The following is an 11,243-nucleotide window of genomic DNA, read 5'->3' on the forward strand; positions in this document are numbered from 1 at the left end:
GTAATTTTAATTCTTCAATTATAGTAGATTATTTGTTGCTAGCTCTCCTTGTGGACTTAGAGTAGGTAACCTCGGATTTTTTTTTTGAACATCCTCGGATTGGATCACATAAATCTTTAGTGTCCTTTATCTTTCATCATTTATTTCTTTGATGATCTCGCATTGATTTAATTGTTAGATCTGCTAGCGTTTCGATATTAATTTTATGATACAAAAATGATGAACCTCTAATTGTTCTTTACTGTCATCTTTACTATCTTACAAATAAGCAAAACTTATGTTATTCCTATCTAGAGTCTCTCTCTCCACTCCAAGTTTCTACACTCTTGGCCGCGTCACCATATCATGCCAGTTTTCCATAACTTGAAAATTAATTTATTTGTGAAGATTGATACATTCATATTTGGATGAAATAGAATTGAAAATGATGAAAGAAAAATATAGCTTAAATAGATGTAGCGATTTAGTTGAATTAATACTATATTTAAGCTGTAATTGCAATATGTAGTGCTATTATTTTGAAATTCAAATTTTGCTTAAATCTTGATTTGGAAAGACACCGTGAATAGAAAAATGCGAATAAAGAAATTATTAAGAGTTTGTTTTTAGCTTCAATCATATCCAATTTTGCTCTACTCTTTTCTTCCCTTCCCACTTAGCAATAGAGGAAAAAAAACCAACTTTTGGAAAGGGATTTATCGCCATACGTTCCTTCCCAAATTGCCTCATCCAAAAAGAGAGAATGAGAAGAAACATAGGTTGTATTTGATGGTTTGGATTTGAGTCCCCATATTGTTTGGTGTTTGGTTACGTTCTTTGGACTGTATAAACCATGATACATCTAGATAAAATGCTGGATAAGAAATTCACATAGAGGGTGATATACGCTTGGATTTGATATAAAATTTTACAAATTAACTTAACAATTGCCATACACTAGGGGAACCCCACCTCAAGCCAAACTTATTGTCCTTGGCATTTCTCACCAGCACCACCCAACTACCACTTCAGCGACTATCCATCATACTGGCCCCTCACTTCGGCATCCTTGAGTATCTGCATTGGTGCCCTTGCTCACAGCTCACTTGGAAGGCTAGGGTTCACCGACTCACCCATGGCTCCCTATCTTTCTTAGTTGACTTTTAGTTTTTCCACCCTCACCAAATCATCTCTTGATTTTTCTCTTTACTTCACGTTTGATTGCTCATTCTCAACCTCCATTGTTCCACAATCTCTCTCTTGGTCGACTCTGAATAGATGTTCATCAAACATTTGATGAATCACAAGAGAGAGTTCCTCCTCGCATTTAGTTTAGAAGTTTGCCTAATGGAAGTCTATTGAAAGTCATCGAGCTCGTGAGGTCGATTTTCCAGAGCTTGTAGACGACGGTGGCTGAGAGGATTTGAGTCTCATGTACACAAGGAGCCCGTTAGAGATTGGATTTTTAAGATTTTTTTTTTTTTAAAAAAGATTGTAAAAGATTTTCAATCCTATCTTAAGTTATAGATTTTCAAAAGTTTCAAATACTATTTTAAATTGCATCAAACATTTGATTAGATATTTCTATAATCTAGATGATATTTGGAGGATTTCAAATCCCCCTTATCCTATCCTTTCCCAATCCAAATCTAGATAGGGTTTGCATGTCCTTGAGGGAAAACCAGCTTTTTGCTTGTTTGGGAAGATGCAAATTGTAGTTTCAAATAACTTAGGAGGGCATTTGATATAAGAGCAAACCATGGGGGATTTGTTTGTACTTATCCAAAAGTACTATCTATATCTTGCTCATTCTTACATTTATAGATGTAGCTTGCAAAACTATACAATCAATTTTGATTAAAACAAATTATATGTGGAGTATAATAATATTGTACTTATATCATACTTAAATCATATAGAACTTCATGGTCAACAAAATCCATAGAAAATGGCATGTGAAAAACACAAACTTCCTTCTTCTTCTTTTTCTGTCATATTCTAATTCTTAACTCACTTTTAGACTTTTACCCTACCTCTTTTACAAAGTGTATGAGTTGAATCCCAAATCAGAAACTAAACATCCCTCCCCTGAGAAAAGGGGGAAATTAAACTTCCCACCTCCCATACTAGGGCAACCCCTGGTGGTTGGAACACTCCCCTCCTCAGCTCATCTGTTAGGTGGGTAGAAAATAAAATATATTTATGTTATTATCCATAGTAAAGATATCAACCAAGTAATTAGGTTTTTCTCTATTTAAATACTTCTTTTTCAGGTAATTTTTATCAAAGAAAATCGCACCATGAGTCCTAAACATTTCGTATAATGCAATTGAATCATAAACCTTTCAATTAGTTTAATTAAATATTAAACATTTATCAAAAAGTATAATTGAGTCTTAAACACTTCATTAAGTTCAAATAAATCCCCACCGAATAGTATAATAAAATCCTAAAATTGCATTGAAAGTGTAATTTAAGGATGTCAAAAAACTATTTTTTGTGATAGAAAGGGGTGAATAGGTATTAAAAAAAATTGATAGTTTTTTGTGGAATAAGTAGAATCAAGCTTATATATGCAAGATTGAGCTACTGATATCAAGTGTGGTGCTTCTATCAAGCAGTTAACATAATAAGTAATTTTTACTAAACAACCAAAGCAACAATAACAAATAAACACTCCTACCATCTCTGTTGTAATTTCCATGAATGTGGTACTCCATAATGTACACACGCCTTGTCGATATGTTGCTTCAACAAGTTGCAATAGCCTTCTTTTGGTTGAAGGAAGGATCAACTACACCAACTTAGAAAACTAAAGTTGATTGATATGAAGGAAATTAGAGGACACTAAAATTTAGATGGAATGGACACTTCTCTAGTTGAGGGAAAATTGTCCAAAAAGTTCCAATGTATTGTAAAGCGGTTAATTCTTAAATTTTTTAATTATGTTAATTTAGTTATAAATTTTTTTATGACTTGCCAAATTAGTCTTTTCGGTTAATTTTAACTAGAAATCATTGACGTAATGGTCTAGTCAACACTGTCATTACTACATCGCATGGCTAGCATTCATTCGGACAATTTTTGTAATTTATTTATTTATTGTAAGTCTAGGCCGGTCTTGTTGGCCTAGAGTTGCAAAAGAGAGAAAAAAAAAAAAAAGAAAGAAAGTAAAGAAAATAATAAAGAAAAGGATTAAAGAAGAGAAGAAAAAGAAAAGAAAAGACGAAAAAAATTAATAATAAAATTTTAGAAATTTTAGAAAATTACGCAAAATGTTTATGTTAGTGTCAATCATGCAACGTAAGATGACCGACATTGACTAGACTACCACGTCGGTGATTTCCGATTTAAATTGATAAATCATGAAAGTGTTTTAAGACTACAATAACGAATCATCAAAATATTTTAAGATTAAATTGGTAAAATTAAAAGGTTCATGACTAAATTAACAAGTGGTAAAAGGTTTAGCACTAAATTGACACAATTAAAGGATTTTAAACTGAATTGGTTGTTGTACAATAGATTTATAATTTTTTGGACAATTATGATTTTAGTTGAGGATGGGGGGGGGGCACAAAAACTAGAAGTGGGGAGAAGCAATTTACCATTAGGCGACAAACTTGAGCTGGAATTAGAAGTGAGTAGTTCTAAGTTCCAACAGGTTCCGTATAGGTTTCACCTGAGATTTAGAACCTACCCATTGGAACAAATTCTTCATTTTTTTGAACTTGAAACCTACCATGTCAAAATTTTTAGGGTCTACCTAGATTTCACTTATATTATTAATTGAACGATTGCAGTAAATCAAAACTTTTAATGACCACTACTTGCTATTACAATTCACTGATTATAATAACATGTGGAAAAATTAAACATTAATAAAGTAAAAGTCTCAGTCATAAAATAGAAGTTCAGACTAATGCTTTTAGATTATACATTCATTGTCGAACGGCATGGAATATCGCAAGATCATTTGAAGACATTAACAAAAAAAAAACATTAAAATTTGTTCAAATTCTAGGTTACAGGTTATAGGTGAAAGAGCTTGTATAAACACCTAGAGGGAGGTGAATAGCTATAAAAATAGATTTATCTAAAGATGCAATAAAAATATATATTTTTTAAATTGAGTTTGTTGGACAATAGATTTCGATAAAATTTCAGACTCAAATAAGATGTTTTAAAATATAGCAAAACTCATAAAAACATCACAACAAATAAATTAAAGGAGTTTAGGGAAGAGAAAATGAACATAAGATTTATACTGAATTGGCTTATATTAGGCATACGTCCACTTTCTCACACTGACAGTCTTCTGGCTGGATTTCACTATGAATCGAAAGAGAATTACAGTAACATAATACTGATTACTCAGTAAAGAGTTTCTTTTTCTCTCACTAAGTCACTCCTTAGTGTTTCTCTCTCTTTCGAATACACATATGAGCATTATTGATGAAGAACAAGTGATTTGAAAAGCTTCAGACTTTGAAATTCTAGCTTTCACGCACGCTTTCAAATGACCCGAAAACCCTCTTTAAATACTCCTCAATGCCTTTATGACCATTGGCACTATTTAAAGGAATTCTTCCAATCAACCCATCAATCAAAGAGATCTTGAGCCATTTGAAGATTGAGATGAAAGTCCAATGATCTTAGTCACCCATACAATCAGAATCTTGATTTTTCTAAGTAGATTCTTTCAAAAAAAAAAACTTTTCTTCCAAATTGATTTAACATATCCGTGATTGATTTTATCAATAATATCAAAAAAGGTAGGTGAGATTTTCAACTAGAAAGCCAGATATATCTTGTTCATACTGAATCCTTGAAGGAAAAACAATAATCTTGAGTCTGATTATTTTTTTGTTCTTCACTTGAGTTCAGTCTGGGTCTTCGTCAGAGTGGGGCGGACTTCTGATGTAAGATAGACTTTGATAGAATTCCACAGGAGTCTAATATTCCTTAAAATGAGAATAAGAATAGAAATAGAAAAATTTTGTCAACTTCAAAATCTAATAGGAGTTTTCTCAACAATCTCCCATTTTTTATGGTGACAAAACTTTCATGCAGATTTAAACATTATATCCTGCAAAACAACACTTTAGCAGTACATGATAGTTTATAATAAGAATATATCATTATAGAACTGAATAACATAGAATCCGCATCCACAAAGCACATTAGTCTTAACAGTTCTGCAACAAGAAAACAATTTGATTCAAACACAACAAAAGTTCAAACCACAAGTTCAAAAGGTCAAACCACACAACCAAGTTTCAAATTTAAACAAAAAATCAAAACAATAACTTTAAATTTGCTCTCACTCTCCCCCTTTTTGTCATCAACAAGAAGATAAAGTCAGTCATGAATAAAAAGAGTGAATGAAAAGATGATCAAGGTTGTTTTCGAATGTGAACAAGTTGGAAATCCTCCAGTGACTGTACGGTCTTCTCAAGCTTATGTAAGCACTGATGATATACATTCTCCACTTTGGCTACATTCTGCGAAGCTTGTTGATTTAATGTTTGAACTTGAGTGTTAAGAATCTCTACCTTGCCTGAAAGAAATTCTGAGATAGATCCTAAAGCAGCATGTAACTTTTGAATCTCAAACTTCATGGCATATTACTGTTTTTTTTTTTTTTTTTTTAAAATCCAAGAGGAGTTCTACTATCCTTGGATAGTTTGCTTCAAGTTTAGTTTGGGCACTAGCTTTAGCTAAATAAATCTGTGAAGTATCCAAAAGTGAAGGAATGTCAACTTGAATGTATGCAATTTGTTGCTTACCATGACTTGGAGTTTCCTCTTCAACTTGAACTTCAGGAAAATGAGATGGAGTTTCCTCTTCAACTTGAACTTCAGGAAAATGAGATGTAAATACATCTTCAACTTGAAATGCAAGAGATCTACTGATACTTCACTAGCAGTAGGTGCAACTAATAGAGTTTTATCATGTTCTCCCCCTGTTTTGGTGCCTTCAGGTTGAGACGAAACTTCTCATTCTTGCACCTTCTCCTTTCCAGCACAAGATCGCTTCTCTAGTTTAGTCTCCTCTACTTTAGGTGCAGCAATGTCCCGTTTCCTTTTTCTCCTCCAATTCTGGTATCACACTAGTGTCTCCTTATGATTCTTTAGCCTCATCTTCATTCTCTTCAGATTCTTTAGCATCGCTCTCTTCTTCTTCTTCTTCTTCTTTTTCTTCCTTTTCCCCCTCTTCTTCTTCTGGCTCTTTAGAATCAACAAAATCGTGAAGATTGTGCAAAGCTATGGTAGAGATTGTCAAAACATCATCTTCCTCATCTTCATCCTGGAGAAGGATAGATTTCTTCTTCTTTGATGTCTTCTGGACAACATCCTTTCCATTGCGCTTCTTTGCAACAAGAGATCCTTCCTTGATTTTGCTAGATAATTCATTCTTCAAAAGATCCAAGGCTTTAGAAAGATCTTTCAGCCTCATCTTGGAAATCATTTTCATTCCTATTTCCAGAGGAGCAAGAGTCCTTGATCACTATTCTGTACATGTGTCTAAATAATCTCGTTATCAAGGCAGAGTAAGGCAGTTGCCCTTTCTCCTTTATCACTGTTTTGTACATGTGCAAAAAATAGTATGTGGAAGTTAAAAAGGAACTCCATTGCATATTGTCTACATTATCTTTGCCTCAAACCTTGAAACATCAGTCTTAGAGGTAGCCTTGGGTCTGATGCAATTGATCACTATCTTATACATCAAAATGTTTGAAGCAAGCATTCGAGAGTAAGTAATACTTCCACTTAGAAATCTATCTTTCACGAGAAACTTAATAGCTTGATTGATGGATACATTTATAGGCAGAAAACCACTTCGTTCTACACCCAAAATGTCAGCCAAAAGATCCACATCTACATCAAACACACTATCACATATAGTAAGTTGAATATGAGTTTGATCCAAAAATTACAGATTCGAGTAAAAATATGCCGTTAATTCAGGATATGCTTCAAATGTCTTTGCACAAAATTTCTCAAATTGAAGTTTGGCTAACTTCTCCCTCAAGTTAACTTTTATAGAATCCAAAAAGTCAAAGTCTACTATTCACGAGTTTATGACCCCTTTGTTTAACATTTGAGCATAAACCTTTTTATGCTCTTTTGAACGAAAAAGTTTCGTTCTTTCTCCAATAATTTGAGCCGCCACACTCATCTTTGGATGGAAATATATAGAGATTCTCTCATCGTCATCTTTATTCTCAAGCTAATTTTCTAACCCAAAACGAGGATCATAAGGAAAGTTCAAAAACTCCTTCTCTGTTGTTCCTTTCGGTGCCAGTCCTAACCTTTCCATTGTTCTAAAAAATAGAGTTTCGTTTTCACATCCATTGTCTTTCAGAAAGTTAGTGATAAAGTCCACAGGACTTTCACCCTATTTCAAAAACTAATAATGTTTAAAAAGTATCTCAGGCCTCTTTATAGAAATGGGTGTTGCCTCTCGTGTAACTTCCTCATCTACAGAGTGACGAGGAGAACTCCGGGGAGAATCTTCTCCAGTCAGATGAAAATGACTTGGTCCATCAGGCATATTGCGAGGTCCGCGACTAGCAATGTGAGAAGATTTCCTCTGGAGCGACATTGTTGTACATTTTGAGGATTTCGACAACATGCTCAAGTGGAAGAGAAAAAATTTACAGAGTGTTTTCGTGAGAAAAATCGAGAGAGGGAAAATCTTCTCCAGTCAGATGAAAATGAGTTGGTCCTTCAGGCATATTGCGAGGTCTGCGACTAGCAATGTGAGAAGATTTCCTCTGGAGCAACATTGTTGTAGATTTTGAGGATTTCGACAACATGCTCAAGTGGAAGAGAAAAAATTTACAGAGTGTTTTTGTGAGAAAAATCGAGAGAGAGAGAGAGAGAGAGAGAGAGAGAGAGAGAGAGAGAGAGAGAGATAATTAGGGTTTGAAAACACCGTACTCGAAAAAAATAATCTGAAGAATTTAAAGAAATCAAAATGGGGCAAATGAATTGACACAAAAAATACCTTTTCGAAAAATAACTGCCAAAAATTTGAAATATGTTCCGAAAAATCAGCAATAAAATTGTAATTTCCAAAAATAAATAAGGCAATCGATGATTTAGAGATAATCATACTTGTTCAGTTTCTACATACTAAAAATAAAATACATGGATTAGAAAGATTTCTAGACTGAAGTAACTTCCTTAAGTTGAGATGTTGAGTCTGATCAACCATAGACTTCAGTCAAAAGGAAGGATGATATTCAAATTGCTACGAATTGATCTAAATAAGCTTTTCTCCAGTGATTTTGTAAAAATATCTGCAAATTGATTATTTGAATCAATAAATTGAACATGAATCTCATCATTTTGTACATGATCTCTTATGAAATGATGATGAATCTCAATGTGCTTTGTTCTTGAGTGAAGAATTGGAGTTCTGATAAGGTTAATAGCACTTGTATTGTCACATCTAATTTTTGTGCAGAATTCTTCTATCTTGAAGTCTCTTAGTTGTTGTCTAATCCACAAAATTTGTGAGCAGCAACTTCCAAGAGCAACATATTCTGCTTCTACTATAGATAATGTCATAGTATTTTGCTTTCTTGAGAACCATGATACCAGCATTTGTCCCAACAATTGACATGTACCAAACGCACTTTTTTTGTCGACTCCACAATCGGCTAGATCATTATTAGAATAACCAAGTAAAGTAAAGTCTCCTCATTTTGGATACCACAAATCTAGCTTTGGAAAAGTCGCAATATATTTGATGATACGTTTAACGGCACTTAGATGTGATTCTTTGGAATCAGATTGAAATCTACCATGGATATACACACTAAATAGAATGTCAGGTCTAGAGGTAGTGAGATAAAGAAGAGAATCAATCATGCTTCTGTATAACTTTTGATCTACTTTCTTTCCTCCTTCGTCCTTGCTGAGCTTTGATGAGCTTGACATGGGAGTTTATGTTTTCTTGCAGTTCTCCATTTCAAACTTCTTGATAATATCTTTGGCATATTTCTCTTGGTGAATGAATGTTCATTTCTTTGATTGCCTGATTTGCAATCCCATAAAGAAGGTCAATTCATCCATCATGCTCATTTCAAATTCTTCTTGTATAGATCTTGAAAATTTATTGCAGAGATTTTCATTAAAATATCCAAAGATTATATCATCTACATAAATATGTACAAGCAGAATCTTTTTCTTCTCTTTTTATAAACAAGGTTGTATCAACTTTTCTTTTCTCAAAGCCATTATCTATTAAAAACTTACTTAACCTTTCATACCAAGCTCGAGATGCCTGCTTCAAACCATACAATGCCTTCTTTAGTCTGTAGACAGAGTCTGGTTTTCTGGGATCTTTAAATCCTAGTGGTTGTTCCACATAAACTTCTTTTTGTATGAATCCATTAAGGAAAGCACTTTTGACGTCCATCTGAAATAACCTGAATTTTTTAACATAAATAAAAGCAAGTAATAATCTAATTACTTCTAACCTTGCTACTGGTGCATAACTTTCATCATAGTCTATTACTTCTTCCTGTGTATATCATTTTGTCACAAGCCTTACTTTGTTTTTGATAACTTTACATTTTTCATCCATCTTGTTTCTGAAAACCCACTTTATTTCAATCACAGATTTGCCTTTGGGTTTAGGAATCAACTCCCACACATCATTAATGTTGAATTGTCTGAGTTCTTCCTACATAGCTTCTATCCAGCTTTCGTCAGACAATACTTCTTCTACTCCTTTTGGTTTTATTTCTGAAATAAGTGCTAATGCACTGGAATCTTCTTTTCCTTTGGATTTGGTGTGGATTCCTTCATCTAATTTGCCAATAATGAGTTCTTTGGGATGACTTGATTTTTGCTTCCAATTGCTAATGGATTTGTCATTCTGTTGATAATTTTTTCCTTTTATTCTTTTATTTTGTTTGATGTTCTTCAGAAGATTGAAGTTCTCTGGGGGGAATTAGACTTTACTGAGTTTGGAACTGCTTCAAATTCTTCAAATTGAACCTGATCTTGTTGACTTTGCATATTTTCCTTAAATCTGACGTTCATTGACTCTTCTACAATTTGAGTCTTATTGTTAAAGACCCTATAAGTTTTACTTGACATTGAATAGCCAAAAAAAAATTCCTTTATCCGATTTTTCTTCAAACTATCCAGATCGATCATTTGCATTCTTCAAGATAAAACACTTACAGCCAAAAACATGAAAGTAAGAGACGTTAGGCTTCTTCCCTATATATACTTCATAAAGAGTCTTTTCTATGATAGACCTTAAAAACACCATGTTGATTATATAACAGGTAGTAGGGATTGCTTTTGCCCAAAATTGAGAATATATTTTACTTTCTATCAATAGAGTTTTGGCCATTTCTTGTAAAGATCTGTTTTTCCTTTCCACATCTCAAATTTGTTCTGGAGTATATGGAGAAGAGAAAACATGTTGAAAACCATATTAATCACATAAGTTTGTAAAATCTTGATTTTCAAACTCACCTCCATGATCTCTTCTTATGCTTGAGATAGCATAACATTTCTCATTCTGAACTTTCTTGACAAATTTTGAAAAATAAGATAAAGTTTCAGACTTACTTGCCAAAAAGAATACCCAAGAGAAACATGACTAATCATCCACAATTACGAGACAATATTTCTTTCCACCAAAACTCTGAGTTCTTGTTGGTCCAAAAAATCCATATGAAGAAGTTATAAAACACGATTGTTAGAAACTTGATTTACTAGTTTAAAAGAACTTTTAACCTGTTTTCCCAAAATACAGGGAGTGCACAATTCAAACTTTTGATAAGTCAAATTAGGAAGCCCTCGAACTAGCTTCTTAGAAGAAATTTTGGCAATTTGTTTTATATTTACGTGACCAAGCTTTCGATGCCAGAAACTTACTTCATCTTGTATTGAGATAAGGCATTGAGAATTTTCTAGATTTACATCTAGAAGTATGTTGCCATGCCTTCACCTAGTAAAAGATTGAGAAAAATCTTGACTTATTCCAGAACAAATACCTTGAAAGTTTATTATGAAACCTGTATCACAAAGCTGACTTATGCTCAAAAGATTGAAGTTTAAACCTTTTACCAAGGAAACATTGTTGATAGTCAGACTTTCAATATTCACTGTTCCATATCCTATAGTCTTTCCTTTACTATTTCCACCAAAAGAAACATTTCCTCCTTTTAGTTTTCAAGTTTTACGAAGCTACTTGAGTCTCATGTCATGTGCTTAAAATAGCCAATATCC

The sequence above is a fragment of the Eucalyptus grandis genome, chromosome 4, assembly GCF_016545825.1.
Source record: "Eucalyptus grandis isolate ANBG69807.140 chromosome 4, ASM1654582v1, whole genome shotgun sequence".
NCBI lineage: Eukaryota > Viridiplantae > Streptophyta > Magnoliopsida > Myrtales > Myrtaceae > Eucalyptus > Eucalyptus grandis.